Source organism: Prunus mume, linkage group LG8, assembly GCF_029339155.1.
Source record: "Prunus mume cultivar Tortuosa linkage group LG8, ASM2933915v1, whole genome shotgun sequence".
NCBI lineage: Eukaryota > Viridiplantae > Streptophyta > Magnoliopsida > Rosales > Rosaceae > Prunus > Prunus mume.
In genome coordinates this window covers 14,830,980-14,849,687 of record NC_142705.1, presented here as the reverse complement: position 1 = coordinate 14,849,687, position 18,708 = coordinate 14,830,980, and the positions used below count along the sequence as shown (strand labels likewise).

General features: G+C 37.5%; 1 pseudogene across 1 annotated transcript; it reads right to left on the bottom strand.

Moving 5' to 3' along the window:
• Positions 1 to 9,316: 9,316 nt before the first annotated feature.
• LOC148914809 (putative calcium-transporting ATPase 11, plasma membrane-type) lies at positions 9,317 to 15,785 on the bottom strand (annotated as a pseudogene). The gene is made up of 6 exons (XR_016122945.1): positions 15,466 to 15,785; positions 11,967 to 14,366; positions 11,720 to 11,878; positions 10,321 to 10,484; positions 9,944 to 10,225; positions 9,317 to 9,762 (listed from the first exon to the last, which is right to left on the bottom strand). The product of XR_016122945.1 is annotated as a putative calcium-transporting ATPase 11, plasma membrane-type (transcript).
• Between the last annotated feature and the right edge of the window lie 2,923 nt (positions 15,786 to 18,708).

The following is an 18,708-nucleotide window of genomic DNA, read 5'->3' as shown; positions in this document are numbered from 1 at the left end:
ACTTTATCTTTAGCATATCACTTCTCTCTACATTTTCTCCCTCTAGTTTTATAACACCCCTTTATTTTTTCACATGCTTATGTTTTTTTAAAACTATTTAAAATTTTGTTGTTAGAATGACAAGGAGATTTGAACTTGGGCCTTGTACCAAGGGGTATGCGTTAGAAACAAGCTCCACCAAATACATTTTTATGTCAATGTGCTGCACGCTGGAGTATATATACAGTTTTATAATATTAATATATATATATATAGTATAAAGGGAAAAAAATTTCGGTGGCCCTCAAAAATCGGGTGCTCTGTGCCGTGGCTCCACTTGCACCACGCCAGGGCCACCCCTAGGTTTACGTTTAGGATGGAGAAGAATGAGACTCAAATTACTACTTCTGTTCTCTCTTATTAAACCTGATAAGGAGATATAGACAATAGAAATTTTAGATACATTTTCAAAACAGTTCACATGTGCTCGGGAAAAAATATGTAGACATTGAGAATTTTATGATTTATTTTTTTTAGAATTAGCGATAGATACATTGCATTGAGGAGGGGGGCACTTATCCTGGGATTCGAATAGGTGACCAAGGGGGGGAAGGGGGAGGGACCTCACCACTAGGATTAGCAGTAGAATTTTATGATATTTGAATGCTTGTTTTAGCCAAATCATATTGTCTCTCATTTGTCACACTCATTTCTCTAACAAACCCAAAATACCAATTACAAAAAGATTAATTCAAGCTTCAAGCTTTCAGCTCAATATGTTAAAGCACATACACACATGGAAACCAACAATCACAACATCACCTCATATATATATATATATATATATATATATACATTCCCGATCTCTTGAATCACAAGGGTCCAAGAGATTTGTGGTCACTCACAATTGGATGTTAATCCAACAATTCAAAAAAAATTTCTTAAAATGAGTACAAGAGTAAGTGAACCGTTAAATTTACATCAAACGGTGAGTGACTACAAATCTCTTGGACCCCTATAGTCTGAGAGATCAGGTCTATATATATAACCTGAAAAGAAGAAAAAACAATTAAATGTCATTGAAGTTTTTTATAACATTAGTTATTCACGTGTTTTTTTTATAACACTAGTCATTCATGTGTTTTTTTATATAATATTCTTCGACATAAAACTCCATGCATGTCACAAAATCTTCGCCTGATTCATAATGTAGACAATTTTTAAACTCAGGGATACATTTGATATATGCAATGTACTTTTTATAGAAATAATGATATATAAAGTTAAGGTTAATTGTTTTACTAGTCCCTGAATTTAGACTTAATTTGCATTTGAGTTCCTCAATTTCCAAAATGGTTCACGTGGTCCTTTAACTTCACTTTCGTTAGGACAAATGGTCCCACTGTCAATTTTGTTAACTTTTTCTGTTAAATGCAGGGGCAAAATGGTATTTTTATATTAAAACAAAAAAATTGAATAAAAAAATCATATCTTTAAAATAACAATAAAATCAAATCAAATAAAAAACCGACAAAAAAAAAATTGTTTGGGGGAAGAAAATAGGAATAGAGGGGGAGAAAGTTTTTTTTATATTTTTTATTCATATTTTAATCAATTTTGATACGAAAATACCATTTTGCTCATGCATTTAACAGAAAAATTAACAAAATTGGCGACATGACCCTTTGGTCTAACGACACTGAAGTTAAAGGACCACGAGAACCATTTTAGAAATAAAGAGGCTCAAATGCAAATCAGGTATAAGTTCAATGATTAATAAAACGATTAACCGTATATAGTTATAACTTGTATCCGTCGATGAGAGTGACAATAAAAATATTCTGAAAAAAATTTCGTCTACTAATCTTTCACTCCCCCAACTTCAAAAAATGATTTAGCCTTTCATGAATTAGAGAGCAATTAGTTAATTAAAATATTAAACCTCAATCTTTGGTCACTAATGGATAGACAACGGTATACTTGATGTTCTAATAATAATCCAACATTTATAATTAAGTAAACGTTAAACTGGTTCGAAACGAAACTAGAAATATAATTCTTCAATTATGCCAAAGATCGAGATCTATTGAGAAGTGAATTTTTATTGAAAATTTATTTACAAACGATGTGATGTTTTTAAATTATAAAACGATATTGCAAATTACTTTAATATACGACGAGGTGGATCAAACTCGAGTGCAAGGAGGCACATTGCGTTGGCAAAATGATATGATATTTACAAAGCTATTTCTATAGTGGGACAATTCATCTATAACAAAGCTACGCCGCCACAACTGACTAGCCACTACTAGGTATCAAACTCATCACAAATATGTATTATCGTTCATATGAGTCGAACACAACAAACAATTAGCAGCAAACCCTTTAACCGACATCCCAGTGCTTGATCTAAGAACACCACCACCAGCAATGTACTTTTTGATAAATGAGTACAGCTGCAATAGCCAATATCATACCAAACATTGCATATTGGGGCTTACTTGGGGAGGAAGCCTGATCGAAAGTGACAAAATCTCTAGGCAGAGGCCAATGAGTAAGAGCGCCCACTCTACCCAAGTAGCCTACAAAAGAAACTAGTATTACGTCATAAAAGTTCATAGATATCTTGTAATAAATAAACGTAGGTTATGTTAAACAACTCGCCTTCTAAATCTTGTTCTTTGATGTAACCGATGGCAATAGACTAAACTAGTAAATATTAAAACACTTAGAAACACACAAGAATTATACTGGTTCGGCAGAACTTTTGCCTACGTCCAGTTGTGATTTCTCTAGGTAGAGAAATCACCGCTCCTTTGATTAATAATAGAGATTACAGAACTTTTGCAACCCTAGAACTAATCTCAAAACTCTTGGCTGTCTCTGGCTGTTTTTCCTCTCTTTAAAATAAGCCTTGTCACACCCTATTTATAGATATAGAGTTGGCTTACATGTCCCAAGGCTGATTGGATTCCTATTCCTAAGTAGATTAGGAAATTACACTTATCCAAATCCTAATAGACTTCTAGAAATCCAAACCTGAATTTAATAAGGAAAACTGAAATTCTTTCCTAATCCCTCTAGGACAAGAATTGGTATACCTCTAATTTTTCTAAAACAATCCTAAACCAACTAGGACATATTTGACGAGCCAAAATCCTAACTATCTCCACCTTGGTGAGTCAAACCAAGTCTTGATCGTTGCACCCTAGAGTATCTTTGAACCTCCTTGAAGCAACTCTGGAAATCTTCAAGAGTCTTCACCTTGGCAATCTTCTTCTTACCTTATTGCACCTCAAGTGAGGAGGCGCTCCACTTTAATCAATCAACGAGATTGATCAAGTTCAAGCAATGCTTGAACTTCTTGGCCGGCACTATCTTTGTAAGGAAATCTGCGGCATTGTCATCCGTATAAATCTTTTCAATCCAAATCTCCTTAGACTCCACCCAATTTCTGATTCTGTGATATCTTGCTTTAATGTGCTTTGATCTTCCAGAAAAAACTTGATTCTTTGCCAAGTGAATGGCACTTTGACTATCACACTTCAGCTTCACAAAATCTTGGGTGATTCTCATTTTACCTACCAAGCCATTAAGCCAAATTGCTTCCTTTCCAGCTTCGGCCAATGCAATGTACTCTGCCTATGTGGTCGACAAAGTCGTAATTGGTTGCGATAGTGCCCTCCAACTGATCGGTCCTCCTGCGCATGTAAACACATAGCCAGTTGACCTTCTCTTGTCCAAGTCCCCTGCATAATCAGCATCCACATATCCCAACACCCTTGCATTTTCTTTTTGCTTCTCAAACATAATCCTTTGTCGCCAAGAACCCTTCAAATAACGCAAAATCCACTTGACTGCATCCCAATGTTGCTTTCCTGGATTTCCCATGTATCTGGAAACGACACTGATTGCTTGAGCTATGTCTGGACGTGTGCATACCATTGCATACATAAGGCAGCCCACGACATTAGCATAAGGAACCTTCTCCATTACTTGCTGCTCTTCCTCGGACTTAGGACACTGTTGCCCACTTAACTTGAAGTGAGCTGCCAAAGGAGTCAAACTGCCTTTGCTTCTTGCATGTTGAACTTCTCAAGAACCTTCTGAATATACTTGGCTTGTGATATCCAGATCCTTCCAGCGGTTCTATCTCTCTGAATCTCCATGCCAAGGATTTTCTGTGCTGCACCTAGATCCTTCATGTCGAACTCCTCGCTCAACATCTTCTTCAAGTCTTGAATTCTAGACTTGTCTTGACAAGCGATTAGCATGTCATCCACATATAACAACATCAATATGACCATCCCATCTTGGAATACATGATAGTACACACAACAGTCATATAAACATTTTCTAAAATTAATTTTCAGCATGAAGTAATCGAACCTCTTGTACCACTGCCTTGGAGACTATTTCAGGCCATACAGGGACTTCTTTAGCTGACATACTAGGTTTTCTTTCCCATATTCAACAAACCCTTCTGGTTGAGCCATGAAAATTGTCTCCTCTAGATCCCCATGAAGAAACGCTGTCTTCATATCCATCTGCTCAATCTCCATGTCATGTTGAGTTGCCATTGCTAAAAGCAATCTGATAGAAGTATGTTTAACTACGAGTGAAAAGATCTCATCATAATCCACCCCTTCCTTTTGTGAGTATCCTTTAACCACGAGCCTTGCTTTGAATCTCACGGCATCTTGTTCATGTAGTCCTTCCTTTTTCCTAAATACCCACTTGCATCCAACTAGCTTTCTGTCTTTGGGCTTAGGAACCAACTCCCAAACAGAGTTCTTGTAAAGAGACTCCATTTCTTTTGTCATAGCACTTATCCAACTATCTCGCTCATCACTTGCTATAGTTTCTCGATAAGTAGTTGGATCTCCTTGACTAATGTTGAGAGCATAACTAACTTCGTCTTGGTCAAACCCAAACCTGTCAGGTTTCTTCTTGTTCCGATTAAGTTTGTCCAGTGCTATGCATCTCTGAAATGCAGGTGGATTGTTGGTTGGAGTTCTAACCCTTTGGGATGTCTGGCGGATTAGAGTGCCTTCAATCTGCCCTATTTCTTGCTCCACCTGATTCCTAACTGGTGAACAATGCTGATACTCTTGGTCGTTAAGGCGTATTCTCAAAATACCGATATCTACAATTGTGCAACAGCGCGTGATTTGGTAATACGCCAATTTGTCCACTATTAGTAGATAAAATAATTTCTTTCACTTCCGAATCCCAAACAATTCGATTCGGGGTCAGTACACAAAGATTTAAGGTCATTTCTTCAATTTGCTCTCCATTTCTAAGTTCCTAAGGTCGTAGCTTTCGCAGTAGCTTCATCGATGTTACCTACCAAATAAAAGGCCTGTTCGGGAAGGCCGTCTAATTCTCCAGAAAGGATCAATTTAAACCCTCTAATCGTTTCCGCTAGACCAACATATTTTCCTGGGGAACCGGTAAATACTTCTCTCAAAACCATCAGATTCAGCATCTTGCTCAATTTGCTCCACCTGAGCTGCTTCTTCGTCTGAACTGATTAACGGAATCTTTGTTGCTTCAATTTCAGCATCGTCTTTCTTCTCCCTACTGCTCTCGACTTTATTCAGAGGCATGGTTGTCTCATCAAAGACAACATCTCGGCTAACAACCTTTTTCCTGTTGTTGATATCCCAAAGCTTGAAACCCTTCACTCCTTTCTCAAAACCTAAGAATATGCAATGTGTAGACTTTGGTTTGAGCTTGGACCTTTCATCGCTTGGAATATGTGCATAAGCACTACAACCGAATACCCTGAGCTTGGAATAGTCCACCGGCTTCTCAGACCATACCTCTTCTGCACTCTTAAAACCAAGAACTGTAGATGGTGATCTGTTAATCAAATAACTTGCATGATTAACGCTAAAAACTATCAGGCAATCCTGCATGAAATCGCATGCTTCTCTCTCTCTCCATGAGAGTTCGGTTCATCCTCTCATCAGCTCCATTTTGTTGGGGATTCTTCTTTACTGTGAAGTGCCTTGTGATGCCTTCTTGCTTGCAGTAATCAGTAAACTCATTACTTGTATATTCACCTCCATTGTCACTTCTCAGGTACTTGATCTTTCTTCCAGTTTGATTCTCGGTTTCTGTTTTCCATTCCTTGAACTTTGCAAAAACCTCGGATTTCTGCTTCATGAAATAAACCCAAACCTTCCTAGAAAAATCATCCATGAAAGTAACAAAATACCTGGCTCCACCATTTGATTTGATTGGTGCAGGGCCCCAAACATCTGAGTGAATATAGCTGAGTTGCTCCTTGCTTCGGTTATCTGCACTGCTACTCGTGAATGATACCTTCCTTTGCTTTCCAAGAACACAATATTCACAAAAGTCCAGTTTGCAAGATGACACGCCTTCCAACATGCCTTGCTTGTGTAATTCTTGCAACCCTTTCTGGCTTATGTGCCCGAGCCTATGATGCCAGAGTTCAGGTCTTGTCTTCTATACCTTGATTTACAGAAACAGCTGCTCCCCCAACTATAGTGGTCTCAATTAACTTATACAGCTTATTGGGTTGTAGGTCACCCCGCATTACCACCAGTGATCCTTTGGCTACCCTGAGTCTTCCCTTTTTAGACTCGTACCCATAGCCGGCCTCATCTAAAGTACCCAAGGAAATCAAATTCTTTCTTAGTCTAGGGACATATCTAACGTTCCCCAAAACTCGTATCATCCCATCAAACATTCTGATTTGAACAGTGCCGATTCCTTTAACAGGACATGAAGAATCGTCCCCCATTAAAACTTCCCGCTGCTGACTTCTTTGTAAGTATCGAATCATTCTCTTACTGCACACATATGAAAAGTGCATCCGGTATCCAAAATCCAATTTGTGAAAGCCTTGGAGCCTAATGTTACTGAAAGAAGCTCCCCGTCACTCTCATGCTCGGTGACTGCACTAGCTGAACCCGAGCTTCCTTCCCTCTTGGCTTTGTTCTCTTTCCAAATCTTGCAGTTCCTCTTCCAATGATCGGCTGAACCACATTCGAAGCAACCTTCCTTCTTTTCCTTTTTCTTCTTGGATTTTGACCTACCTCTGTTGCCTGTTTTCTCTTCCTTTGTCTTTTCCCGCCCCCTCTCCTTGCCTTTGGCATAAAGGCCTTGAGAGCTTTCAGTTATATCATCTAGTTTAGCATATGACTGAAGAGCTTGAATCACGTCTTCAAGCTTCAGGAACTCTTTTCCAAACATTAGAGTTGTTCGAAAGTGCTTGAAAGACGAAGGTAGAGACCTCAGCAAGATGATAGCCATATCATCATCTTTGTAAGTTTCTTCGACCTTCTGAAGATTAGTTATGCAATTTTGAAACCTGCATACGTGATCTTCAATATCACCTCCTTCTTCCAGTCGAAGTCCGAATAGTTCATCCTTTAGAAAAAGTTTATTGGACACGGTTTTGCCCATATAAACATTCTCCAACTTTTCCCATGCTTCTTGGGCAGTCATCTTTTCTGTGATGTGTGACCGAACTGATCTTGTGAGATGGATCTCGATGGAACTCTTGGCTTTCTTGAGAACCTTAGTTCATGCTGTGTCTGTCATGCCTGTTGGCTTCTCACCGCTGAGTGCATCATCCAAATCTTGCTGTATCAGTACGTTCTTCATCATCCTTTGCCAATCCGTGAAGTCATCCTTGCCGTCAAAGGGCTTTAACGCAGGTCCTAGATCCGCATTCATCTTCCCTTTAGACATCGTAGAACCCCTTAACCTAGCTCTGATACCACTTGTTAAATAACTCGCCTTCTAGATCTTGTTCTTTGATGTAACCGATGGTAATAGACTAAACTAGCAAATATTAAAACACTTAGAAACACACAAGAATTATACTGGTTCGGCAGAACTTTTGCCTACGTCCAGTTGTGATTTCTCTAGGTAGAGAAATCACAGCTCCTTTGATTAATAATAGAGATTACAGAACTTTTGCAACCCTAGAACTAATCTCAAAACTCCTGGCTGTCTCTGGCTGTTTTTCCTCTCTTTAAAATAAGCCTTACCACACCCTATTTATAGATATAGAGTTGGCTTACATGTCCCAAGGCTGATTGGATTCCTATTCCTAAGTAGATTCGGAAATTACACTTATCCAAATCCTAATAGACTTCTAGAAATCCAAACCTGAATTGAATAAGGAAAACTGAAATTCTTTCCTAATCCCTCTAGGACAAGAATTGGTATACCTCTAATTTTCCTAAAACAATCCTAAACCAACTAGGACATATTTGACGAGCCAAAATCCTAACAGGTTAACTATGGTTACGAAGGAATTAATTCAATTAAAGTCAAAAATCTTGTACAACAGCTTTGATGCAGGACGCATAGGACCTAAATTTATTAGTTTCCCTATATATTTGTTAGTTTCTTAGATTCTTTAGTTTTCCAAATTCTAGTAGGATTTCTACTTTTCTAGATTTCCAGATTTCTAGTTTTAAGTTTCCTATTTTATTTGGGTTAGGATTTCTATTTAAGCAAGGAATTTTTATCCTATTATGTCTAGATTTTAGTATGCTATAAATAACCCCATGTAGTTCTTTAAAATTTAGATTTGAATGTTGATTTAACCTTTTTCTAGAACACTCTGATTTCGTCCCTTCGATCTATATTTTCTTTTCCTCAACCTCCGATATTCTTCTTTATTCTACTATTTCTGCTCTTTGTCTCGTCTTTTCGAGACTCAAGTGGACGAAATATCATCTATAGAAAATTTAAAGAGCCCACGATGCCCTAACTTGGGTGACCAACCCTCCCATTTTAAGGATCAAATAGGACAGAGACAGCCAATAATCTCTATCAATGGCCACCCACTACCAACACAATGAAAACCTCTTGTTTTAAAGTCATTATTTTTGACATTTTTGTCATGCGAAAATTCCTAGAAATTTTGTCCCTTGCCATTATTGGAAGATGAAGTCAAAAAGCTCTTTTTATTATGAGTGCTGCTATTTCCAACCCCTGTCTTATTTCCCCATCTACCTTATCACCCTTTATAAACCACCTTATGTGGCACGCCAACTCATCTAATAAAGCTAAGTCTTTTTTATTTTTATTTTTATTATATCCTAATTAAAGCAATAATTACCAAAATGTCTTTCCATCTCCCTGTTTCTTCTTCCTCCTCCCCCACCTCTTCCCACAAAATTTCCATTATCGCCAGAGTTCTCACCAGCGCCGCTAAACCCATCTAGCTCACTCATTCTCCCATGACGGTTCCTTCTCTTCACCATGGCAGTTGTATCGGATTTCTCACTGCCGCTACATCATGATTCATGCCTCTCTCGTCTTCTATATTTTCTAGATCTATATATGAAGATAATTGGTTTGACGCTTCTATAAACAGCGGCAAAACCTCTACAAACGGTGGCCTGTTCATATTTTTTTAACGAAACGAAAACAAAACCGTAAAAACGGCATAAGATGAGAGAGAGAAAGAGACCTGGATTTAACGCCGCTTCTTGTCGGCCTCGGACCGCTTATCGAGATCTGCAACAAAGCGGAACCTCCTGCAAAGGTTCTTGAGAACAACTGCAACAAGCATGCTAACTGATCCAAGTAAAATGCGAGTAACCATAGTTGCCACTTAGTGGAGCAGTGCTAGCAAAAGCTCCCAAGAACTCTACTATGATAACTTGGAAGGCCACTTTGTGCAAACCACGACGCCTAGGAATACCCGGCTGTCAAACATGCCCACGAATATGTTTATCTTCTCTATGTCACGGCTGTTTATCTCATTAAACACTGATAAAAACAAAAGCAAACAAACATCATATGTATGCGGGATTAGTACTTATCTTTGGTGTGTTAAGATTTCAGAGAGACAGACGGACACATGCATAGCCCGAAGAAGTTATAGGTTGTATTAAAGTTAAGCGTGTTGATGATGCAAGAGAAAACCAGTGTTGTTTTTAACCATAAAATGTACACGCAAAACACAAATCGTTGAATATCACAGTGTCTAGAACTTGATTGCATCCGAACCGAAAGTCCCAAGTAGCTGTTTCCCATAGAAATTGAGAACTCCAAGGACAATCGGTTGATATATACTCGGCCAATGATATTCCACCACATGGCCTTGGTTATGAAGCTTGAACCCCTCCCAACAGGGGGCCTTTTCATAAGTGCATCATTTGGAGGCTCTGTTGCAGTGCCAATGCCCCAAGAGGGTCCATAATCATGTTAACCCAAAGCAATTGCACAGGGGTAAGGGGAGCAGATCCTGAAAGAGATGTGAAATTTATCGTTATTTATTTGTGTGTTTCTAAACAAATATAATGGTGTAGCATGCGAGAAAAATCTGCCAGACCAACATACGAGACACATGCGAAACAAAATTGATTATTAGAGCAACAACGTTAATCACAACTGCTGCACAAACTTTTGAATGTTTACGTACACTGAGCGTCCCCATCAGCCACATTTACTATAGTCTTAAAATTGTCATCCAATATGATGACATCAGCACTTTCCTTGGCAACCTGTATATACCATCCATGAATTGGCTATTTAGAACTAGGAACAACATCCAATTATCAAGCAGCCGAGAGGAGAAAACAAATCCTAAATGACACAAAATGGTAAGTTAACCTTATGCGCATTCAGATTGCAGGAAAAAAAAAAAAAAGCACCGTCGATAATTAGCTAAATATAATTGAGTAGTTAATTTAAGCAGAGGGACTTGTGATTTCCAGAAATCAGCAACTGAAATTTATTGGAAGATACCATTCCAAGTATACTACCGGGACAAAGTAATGGTTCAAAAATGATTTAGAAAAGTCATAGAGCAGCTCGTTGAGGTACATGTTGTAGTTTGGAGTTGCCTTTTCCTTTAGCAAGCAGTATATGCCATAAGTAGCGGGAGGACCAAAGGAAAATCACAGTAAATATCTCAAGTTGGCCTATTCCCCAAGTCAAGGGGTGTTAGAAAGCAACATAAATTGACAAAAAGAACAAGACACCAATTTCTTTTTCTAGTAAATGTTATACAAGTTACAACAATCAAGTTGCATTCACCAGCTTCTTGGTAGGAGGGTACTGAAGAGGGCAGTTCTTATCACATCTAAGGCTTTTTCAGGTTTTCTTAGGAAGCAGTTCTATTTTGGTGGTTATTTCTGTCCAAGGGTAAATACGGGCACGAGGCACCAAAATAGTAATATTAGTAACAAAAATAATAAAACAAACAACAATAATTCGAAACTACAGCCTTAATTGTTTTTTCTTCTGGCTATGCACCAAGAATATATCTTTAACATAATTGTTTTACTCAGTAACATGACGCGCCATGTGTCCTACCATCAAAGATTATGTGTCTTGTCAACGCATGCTACATGCAACATACATGAAATGAGTTTGAGTATGTGACAAATCATGTTAGTAGCCATGTCATGGAGTAAATCAATTTTGTTGGATGAAAACATTTGAAAGTTTCAGGAAAAAAAAAGCTGCAAAGTGATAGTAAGGAGAAGTTACGGGTACCGAAATTCCAAGGAGCAACATAGGATTAAATCATCAGTCTGAAAATGGGTGTTAGAGAATGAGTTAAAAGAAGTGAGTAGCTAGCGGCTTGGCTTGTAGTTGTAGTCTTTTAGCTTATGTAGTGGTCGGCCTTCCTACAAGCACGCACCCGCCGGAATGCCTCCTTGGTATTTTAGTAAGATGATGCTTGGTCATCAAGGTTGAGATACACACAAGAAAAAGTAGCTGAGACACAAACCTCTGTTCCTGCTATGCCCATAGCAAGTCCAATGTCTGCATCGCGCAAAGCAGAAGCATCGTTGGTCCCATCGCCAGTCACTGCAACTACCTCACCAAATTCATCTCTCAGAGTTTTTACCAAGGTGTGCTTATCCAACGGTAAAGACTGGGCCATCACCTGTATCCACATGAACATTTAAATTTTTTGTGATCTTTAAATAGTTATGGTTTAGGGTGAAAATCTTCCAATGAAATTATTTAGTAACCTGAATTCTTGGTATAACAGCTTTCATCTGCTCAGGAGACATATTACGAAACTCCTGTCCTTCTATGGCTAAACCATCTTCTGTGAGTATGCCGCATTCTTTAGCTATGGCTTTAGCCGTATTTAAATTGTCACCAGTGACCATTCGTACCGTTATTCCAGCAGCTAAACAAGTTTGAACTGCATCCTTGACCCCAGGGCGCACAGGATCCTTGATACCGACAACTGCTATCAATGTATAGCCATCATCTGGGATGTCATTTTCGATGGAAGAGTCATCTATATTTTTGAAAGCCAAGCAGAGCGTTCTCAAGGCTTCAGAAGCAAAAGAATTAATGACATCCGTGATATTCTTTACCTGTTCTCGGGAGAGAATAACAGATTCTCCATTAAAGTCAATAAATTTGTTACACATTCCCAGTACTATTTCTGATGCACCTTTGCAAAAGGCTCGTTTCCCACCATGACGATGAGCTACAAGCACAGACATTTTCTTCCTCACAAAATTGAAAGGCTCAACCTTAAGAATATTAACCTCTCTGCGCACGGCATCAAAATCGCCACCCAAAAGTAAACCAAATTCTAATAATGCTGACTCTGTTGGTGTCCCCAAAATGGAGGTCTCTCCATCTTCCTTAACAACCTCAGAGCTTGTATTTTGGAATATAACCTGTAAAAGGATGCTTGATGCTCCAGATATTTCTGAACTCAATATTTCTTTACTCTCATTACCTTTTACATCTAAAGGTTTTTCACATATCCATATCTTGTTAACTACCATGCGGTTTGTGGTTAATGTCCCTGTTTTATCTGTGCAAATGCAACTAGCAGAACCCATTGTCTCACATGCTGAGAGATGCCTTACGAGTGCCCTATCATTCATTAATTTTTTCATAGCAAAAGCAAGGCTCAGCGTCGCTGCCAATAGTAATCCTTCAGGAACTGCAACAACAATTATAGTTACCGCAATAGCAAAGTAGTTCAATAGGATTACCGCATCAGTTGAAGACCAATCAGTGATCTTGTTGTTAAGTATTTTTTCCACCAAAAATCTTACTGCCAATACCAAAAATGTCAACACAGCAAAAGTCAGACCAATTTTACCAATAATTATAGCAACACCATTCAGCTTTTCCTGCAGTGGGGTCTCATCTTCTTCTCCTTCACTCAGAGCTTCCATCAACTTTCCCCATTCAGTTCTCATACCAACTGTTGTCACCAGCATTATACCTGACCCATCCTGCACTTTAGTTCCTGAAAGAAGAAAAGGCTTCTCTTCATATACATTCACTGGCTCACTCTCACCTGACAAGCTTGACTCATCAATCAGCAAAGAATATCCTGATATGAAAAATCCATCAGCTGGAACTTGGTCCCCAATTGACAAATGGACAATATCTCCAACAACCAAGTCATAAATGGAAACTTTTTGTCTTTTTTTATCCCTAGTGACCTGAACGATAATCTTTTTCTTCTCCCTGTCCAAATCCTTGAATTGCAATGCTTGTCTGTAGTCACTAATGGCAGTAACCACAACCACTAAAACTATACTAATTAAAATTCCCACACCATCGTCCATGCCTTTTGGCCACCCCTCAGTGGCAATTCCAACTCCTATTGAAACCACAGCGCATACCATAAGGATAATTAATGTGAAGTCTTGTAGGGCTTCCAATACAAACATAAAAAATGTTCCGGGAGGTTTCTCCGTATAGCGGTTTAAGCCATAAACATTTTGCCTGATTGGTATGTTACTATCCTTGACACCTTCATCTAGTGAGACAGAGACTTTCCTTAAAATCCCATGAATTCCACCATACATTTTCAAGGCCTTAATATCACGGCCAAGCGTGATAGATGCAAGTTCATCTGGGTGAATGCTGAAACCTGCAGTTCTGGCATCTTCAGACAGCTTGTATTCATCCTGTCCTGGCTTTTCATTGGATCGATCACCAGCACCGTGCATTTTCAAGGCCTTAATATCATGGCCACACGTGACAGATACAAGTTCATCTGGGTGAGTGCTGAAACCTGCAGTTCTGGCATCTTCAGACAGCTTGTATTCATCCTGTCCTGGCTTTTCATTGGATCGATCACCAGCACCATGCATTTTCAAGGACTTAATATCATGGTCACACGTGATAGATGCAAGTTCATCTGGGTGAGTGCTGAAACCTGCAGTTCTGGCATCTTCAGACAGCTTGTATTCATCCTGTCCTGGCTTTTCATTGGATCGATCACCAGCACCATGCATTTTCAAGTCCTTAATATCATGGCCACACGTGATAGATGCACGTTCATCTGGGTGAATGCTGAAACCTGCAGTTCTGGCATCTTCAGACAGCTTGTATTCATCCTGTCCTAGCTTTTCATTGGATCGATCACCAGCAAGATTTTCAGGCTATTAGGAAAAAAAAATCAAAAGCCAATTTTTCAATTTTGTTTGTTTTGAACAAAATAATCTTCCGGGTTTGAAATAGTATATTATGGGATTTCAACAACTGTCATGATCATTTGGTGGAGTAATGGGATTTCAAAAGATAGTATGACCAACAAGATTATCAGGCTAAAGGAAAAAAAATCATGAATCCTAGTATTTAGTATTAACCCTTGGATTTATTATCACGCAATAAATCAAAGAGTCCTCAATTCTTTAGCATGACCCTAGTATTATACCATAAAATCAAAATTAAAACTAAGTTTTTCAGGCCCATAAGATACTATTTTGAAGTATCTTTCACTTTCAGCATTAATATATATTTTCCTTTTAAGAATTACTAGAAATTAACATACTGTTTTCTAATACACGAAAGCATACATTGGTGCTGACAATTATTATTTCAGAAAGACGACCAAATCCGTGTGTGCACCGTGTTTGACTGAAAATCACAATCAACTGAAATTAAACAAATAGTTGAGCATGATCTGCCAACTCCTGCAACCCCCTTTTTGGTTTTATAATCAAACAAGACGTTAATGTAAAAACAATTTTTCTTGATAATTTAATACGATCCATAATATTCCTTACCAAAACAAAAAAAAAAAAAGTGAAGCATAATTTTATGCCATGTTAGCATCACATACATATATGCCAGATGAATGATATTCATATAAATTGAAATAGCATGGAAAATATTAAACGGACGGGGATCGAAAAACAGTACTACAATAAAGAAATTGAGAACAAACGTGGGACCACCCACGCGTAACGCATTGTAAGCCGAAACAAAATCCCTAGCCTCCCGCTTGTCTTTCTTTCTTTCGTTTCTTTCATTAGCGATCACTGAATTTTTAGCAGTCCAAATTACTCAAATAAAATACTGAAAATCGTTTTAATTTCTTTTGTTTTCCTACCCTTTTTTTCTCGGTAACCAAACAACCAGGCCAGCTAAACCTCTATAAACGGCGGCGTGTTCATATTTTTTTAACGAAATCAAACAAAAACGTAAAAACTGCATAAGATGAGAGAGAGAGAGAGAGAGAGAGAGAGAGAGAGATACCTGTCTTTGAAGCTTCTTCTTCTCGGCCTCGGACCGCTTAGCGAGATCGGCGACGTAGCGGAACCTCCTGCGAAGGTTCTTGACGTGCGCGACGGCTTTTTTCCATCTCCGAATAGTTTCCTCCGAAGGATTCTTGCTCTCCATTTCCACTGTTTTTTTCTCTGTCCTCACAATATTCAGAGAGATGCAGAAAAAGAGAGAGTCGTTCAGAGGCGAAGACTAGAGGGAGAGAGGGAAGGGAACGGGAAGGGGAAGCCAAAGCTGTGGAGTCGCAGTCTCTAAGCCAAGGGGGAAGATTCCGTACATGTGAGTATAAAATGTTTGTCCTGTGGCCTGCCGTAGATGGAGGCCACGTCACGTGGTTTACCGCGTTGGCGGGATTATTTAATCAGAGAACGTTGTTTACGTGTGCATTATTAGTGGGAAAAGTTTTTTGTTTGCTTACCTCGTCACATGATTTTGATTTCCTTGGCGGATTATACAAATTAGAAAGTGACACGTTTGTCTCTTCTTTTTTTTTTGTCCTTTTGAGGATTAATTATTGAAGAAAGATTTTTTTTTTGTCCTTTTGGGGATTAATAATTAAATTTTAGACTCATCACGTTTGACTTTTTTTTTTTTTTGGTGCGAAAATCACGTTAGTAGTGAAGAAGTATCCTAGACTTTTTAGCTATAAAGAAAAAAAAATTAACTTGACCAAAATACCCTAATTCTGAAATTCTCGAAGTTTGACTTAGCATTATAGGCTAAAATATAAGAAAATTTAGTGTATAGACTATTGTTTAGTGTTTTCCACAAAAAAATAATTAAAAAAAAAGAGTATAGTTTAGTGATTAAAAAAAATTAATAATTCAGATATCATAAATTAAGTATTTTGGTTTTGAATTTGGTGAATGGGTTTTGAATTTTGTTTTATAATAGGACAACAATGTGGCCTAAATTGGATAGACCTATTTAAAATCATAGGAGAAAATATTGTTTTGCCCCTCTTAATTTAAGAGGTTTCTCTCAAAATAAAATTATTTGAGGGAATCCTCAATAGATGGGGACTATATATATATATACTAGCGTTTTAGCATATGCTCACGCATGTGCCAATTGGTTTTTTATTTTATTTTATAGAATTAAAAAAGATAATAGGTAGTTGTGTTCCATAAAAATAGGACCCATTACCTGATTTTTTTTATAAAAAAAAATAATATGAAAAAGTGTGAATTTACCATATTACCCTCATTAATAATTTTAATTCTTGATGTTTGCATTAACAAAGGGCATTTTATGGTATGAAGATGTGAAAAATAGATGGTTTGGATCATTATTTTTTATTTTATTTTATTTTTTTGTAGGAGACCTTAAAGGGTGTCCTCAAAATTTAAGGAAACCTTCAATAGAAGGCGACTATATATAAGGTCCTTCGTTACAGAGTCCACAATGCGGATTGGTTACGAATATCTATTTTCGACCATGCGATGATATCAACTTTCAGCGCTTCATTTCTTCTTTCTTTCTCTCTCCGAGTTTACTCCTCTCTCTCTCTCTCTCTCTCTCTCTCTCTCTTTCTCTCTCTCTCTCCTCTTTCTTTTTAATTCTTTCTTCCGTTTTCTTTCCTTTCCTTCTCTCTTCTCTCTTTGTTTCCTGCGTTTATCCCTTTATCTCTCTCTCCTTTGTCTTTTTTTTTCCTTCTTTCTCTTCACTAGTTTTCTTCTTCCTCTTTATTCCTTATCTCTTATCTATGTTTCTCTTTTCTTTTTTTAATCCTGTGTTTCCTCCTTCTCTCCCTCTAAGAAAGATTTGAGGAAAAAAATCATTTGGGGGAAAAATTGTCATGGCGTCAGCTATAATTACTGGAAAAAATTGACTGCTCCATGTATTGCTCTCATGGATTGTTTAAACCTCTAAAATAATTTTTCCCCCAAATAATTCTTAGAGAATGAAGAAGAAAGAAAGAGTAGAGTGAAAAGTAACAAAATGTCTCAGAAACAGAACCAACTAGTCATGGAAGAACAACATACTCAAACATAGTCTCTGATTCTAATAAGAATCTTCTGTCAGATATATGACCTAGAAGTCAATATATAATGGAATATTTTAAGGATAAGGAATAAAAAGGAAGAAGAAAATTGGTGAAGATAAAGAAGAAGAAAAAAAGAAAGAAAGAGGAGAGAGAGATAAAGGGATAAATGCAAGAAACAAAGGGAGAAGAGAGAAGGAAAGGAAAGAAAAAGGAAGAAAAAAGAAAGAGGAGAGACAGAAGAGTGAACTCGGTGAGAGAAAGAAAGAAGAAATGAAGAGTTGAAAGCTGGAATCATCGCACGGTCAAAAATAGATATTCGTAACTAATCTGCATTATGGACTCCATAACGGAGAAGGATATATATATTCCCTTCTATTAAGGAATCTCTTAAATAAATTATTTGAGGGACGCCCTTTAGGATACCGTACAAATTTTTTTTTCAATGATCCAAACCTTCTATTTTGTAGGTCTTCATTTATAGATAATCCTTGCAAAAAATTAGACAAATCAGAGACCGTTTAAACGTGTAATTGTGTCATATCAAATCAATGAACACAGTGCTTCAAAAAAGTACTACAATTTCAATAATTTAATTGAATGGTCAAATGGTATCGGATTCAAGTTATTTTTTGTAGAGATAATTTTTGAATGAATATCTATAAAATAGATTATTTGGATTAGTGAAATGCAATGTGGATTAGGCCCTACAAGGGTGTCCCTCAAATAAGCTTATTTGTGGGATCCCTATATATATATATATATATATATACAGTGAGATGTAAAATATCACTCAAGGGAAAGGGGTCAATTTGACTTAGTAGAGCAATTAAGTTGCAAGAAAAAAAGGCTCATTCATGCGATATCAACATTTTTAAATGGATTTTTTTTTACGGACTTAACAATTGGGGACAAAGTGAGATGCAAAACTTCGATTAATGGGGTAAAGAGTGGGTCACTTGCTAAACATCAGTCAATTTAGTAAAGAATGTCACTTTGACTTTTCAGGAGGCAATGTGTGAGATTTGACCATAGGAGACATTAGAGCACTTAAGCTTATAGTTTATGTATGAACATTTTTATAAACAAAAAAAATACATCATTTTTTCTAAGAAAGAAAAGTGAGTAGGAACTTAAACACAAGACATCAAGTGAAATATGAGGTCAAGGTACAAATCTAATTAGTTAAACTAAATGGACAAAGAAGGAAAAAAAAAAAAACCTAGCCGACT